General features: G+C 38.1%; 1 protein-coding gene across 1 annotated transcript in view; it reads left to right on the top strand.

Moving 5' to 3' along the window:
• The first annotated feature begins 279 nt into the window (after nt 1-279).
• Nucleotides 280-3,396, top strand: part of CUNH11orf65 (chromosome unknown C11orf65 homolog) — a 55,637-nt gene continuing 52,520 nt past the window's right edge. Inside the window, exon 1 of the mRNA XM_011368156.2 lies at nt 280-340. The gene's annotated coding sequence lies outside the window, so the exon portion shown is untranslated. The remainder of the gene's footprint in view (nt 341-3,396) is intronic.

Genomic DNA, 3,396 nt, shown 5'->3' with positions numbered 1-3,396 from the left:
ATATATTTTTCCAACATCTTTAAAAACTTTGAAGTGCCCGGGTTTTATAATATGTTGAGGCCAACTTCTCAGAAAATCCCTTCGGTTTCTTTTCCAAAATCCTTTGTCTGAAAGCCACTAACAGGCGCAGGAAAGGCTTCTAACAGATCCAGCCACCTTCACATTCCACTGGATGCGAAACCTGGGACTTAAGGGTGGAGGGAAAACTTGGGGCCGGTGGGCGGGACCGAGAGGCGGGGCTAAGAGGACCAGCCGGAAAAACAGCACGGACCTTGAATTACGTAATTTCCGTCCGCAATGTTACCGAGGAAACCAGCGGAGCCCCGGCCAGCGGCGATTGGCAGGTGAAGGGAATGGTGTCCCCTCCCTCTAAGCGGGTACCTCTCCTGTTCCGCTCGCCTCTTTGGCGACTGGTTAGACCCTAGTCTGTTTTAGGGCCCTAAAGGCACACCTTTGAGGACCGCGCCCTGTCCATCCCCCTTAAGGATGTTACGTTTTTCTGAAGCCCCCGCTAGGCCTGCAGCCTCTGTTTACAGTCTTGCCCTGGATTAACCCCTCCCCACCAGCTTCCTCTCTTCGCCCTTGTTGAATTCCTGACGCTCAGGTTGAAAAGAGCTCCCTGCGCTTGTGGACGCTCGTACTTCCTCACTCCTCGCACCTCTGCAAAGATACTATTTCGTCCACGTTGAGGCACAGGGGGAAATGCTTGTTAATTTGCCTTACAGTTTTTTTCTGTTCGGTCCATGAAATGGTTTTCCGTCTTTTTCATTTAGTTATTTAGAAATGGGAAAGGGAAAGGCGTTTTTACGGAATAGGTAGGTTAGTAGTAGTTGTCCCTCCTCTGCCTCTGGACCACAGGAAAAAAGGAAAAGCGAAATTACAAAACTTATAAAAGGTTACGAAACATTTGTTTATTCAATTAAACAGTAGGAACAAAATGAGAGGTATAGATTCTGATAACAGCATATTTTAATACTGTTTTCCAGCTTTTAAAGTAAACGGAACAGAGAATCTAAGAATTTATCTTGTATGCTTTTTCTTATGAAGCCTAAATAGATCAGTGGAGCCATGATATAATAATATTTATTGATTTGGAATCGTTAAAAGTCTTTATATCACTGAATCAGCAAGGGGAACCTGGGTGTAATAAAATCTTTCATTACATGAACAGTAGTTTGACAGTACTCTTTAGTGTCTTAGAATTCATGAAGTATTCTCACATTGGTTAATTTATTTGTAGGCTTATAATAACCATATGACATCAGTATTTTTTTTTTTATCTAAGGCCATTAACTGTCCCTACTCCCTTTTTTCTCTGGAACTTTTCCTCTTAAACTCAAAACTTTTACCCTTCAATTTATCCCTCTCTTTCCACATTTTTTTCTTCCTCACTACTGGATTATCTCTAACAGCATATTAACATGCCTTAATATCTCCCTTATTTTTATTCACAATCCCTTGAATCTATTCTTACCATTCAGCTACCATCCCATATCTCTGCTCCTTTACAGCACTGCAAAGAATTGTTACTGTACTAAACTTTCTCAACTTTCCCACTTCCTCAACCCATCCCAGGCTTTTTTTTATTGCTATATACTGAAACAGTACTTATCAAGGACACCAGCAACTTTATCTGGTTAAATCTAATTCTTTATTCTCAATTTACTTTGTCCTCCAACAACATTTGACACAGCTGAGCATATTCTCTTTTTTGAAATATATGGAACTTAATTATTTCTCAGTAGTGCTAATGACTCATTTCTGAATCAGATAATTTTGAATACTGGAAGATATTTCATCGATATTTTGTGTTATTCATAATGTAATGGTGACATACAAGTTAGTGTGCATTAACATTTTCACCGCTTTCTTAAATCTAGACAATCAACAGAACAATAAATCAAGACCTGATTTGTGGTGTTTGTCAATTTCTGTGATGTAAATACTCCCACCCTGGCCACTTACAATCTATGATCATGGACTCAGGAATTGGGAAGAGATGTATGGTAGTGCACCATTATACAGTGTTTCCACCATGCAGACACCATTAGATAATATGCAGAAATCAGTACTTGGTGGTTTTGCTCCCCAAGGGACATTTGGAAATGTCGAGACATTTTTGTTTGTCACAACTGTGCTACCTGCATCTGATGGGTAGAGGACACGGTTTCTGCTAACCTTCTACCATGCACAGGACAACCCCTACAATAAAGAATTCAGCTCAAAATATCAGTATTGCCACTATTGAGAAACCTTGCAATAAACAAAAATAACCTGAAAATAAATAGTAGTAAAATATAATGATTGGGAGGAAAAACTTTTCATCTTCTCTCAGGTACTGCGATTGGAGACTGCAAGTTAAAATCACAAAAGACAAATTAACAGGACAAAAAGGACATAAATTTCATCTGATGTTAATCTTTTAATTTTTCATGCACAGAGAAAAGGAAGTGAAAACCTAAAGAGACTGTTAGTATTATATACCTTTTTATCAAAGGTTTGTGAAGTGACAAGATAGAGAAAGATTTGGGGGTAAACTAATGGAAGACAAAGGTCATTTAAGTGAGGTTTGTTTGTGCAGACCCATTTTAGTGCCAATGGTAATGGTTATTTTCTTCCTCCTGGTATGGCAAAGGAGAAGAGGAACACCTTCACAAAGGGAAGTTATGTCCTACTTTTAGGCAGCTAGAAGGAGAGTAGAGAGCTTTTCCTGCATTTGCTGTTTCTCGGTTGCCTTCAACTCAGTGCTTATGCCAAAATGGCATATTTTGGGGTGGTGTATCCTGATCCTCTTCAATAGTAAAATAATTACTAATCGATGAGTTTTTAGTCTTTATTACTTTTATTTTATTTAATTGTAAGTTTAAATAATTTAATTTTTCCTAATGGCTGTGTTTAAAAACCAGCTCACAAAATTTTTGAAAATTTAAAATTTAAAATTCTACCCTTCTGCCTCTTCTCTAAGCGCCAATGACACTTTTGTTTTTCAACCACTTGAACACACCAAGCTCCTTATCTCGGGGCATTTTTATTTTCTGTTTTCTGTGTCTGGAATTCTCTTCTACCAGTTTCCTGTCATCTCTTTGCATCATGAAAAGTAATGTCATCCCATTAGAGAGAACTTCCCTGACCACTCGGGCTGAAATACCGTGTCATTCTTTATCCCACTACTCTGTTTTACCTTCTTCATTTCACATGTATTGGTTTTTACCTTCATTTTTTCAATAATATATTATTCTACTTATTCTTGATTTCCTTTAGATTTAGTATTTTTGGTAACTTCTTACAATACAAAATGAGAATTTAGCCCTCTTGCACCAAACCACCACAACATACATATATACATACACACACTCATCTTCTACCCTCATCTTCCTAATTAAAAAAAAAAAAAAA

This window comes from Pteropus vampyrus, unplaced genomic scaffold, assembly GCF_000151845.1.
Source record: "Pteropus vampyrus isolate Shadow unplaced genomic scaffold, Pvam_2.0 Scaffold139, whole genome shotgun sequence".
Classification (NCBI taxonomy): domain Eukaryota; kingdom Metazoa; phylum Chordata; class Mammalia; order Chiroptera; family Pteropodidae; genus Pteropus; species Pteropus vampyrus.
The sequence above is the reverse complement of the archived record's forward strand: the minus strand, read 5'-3'. Positions and strand labels throughout refer to the sequence as shown.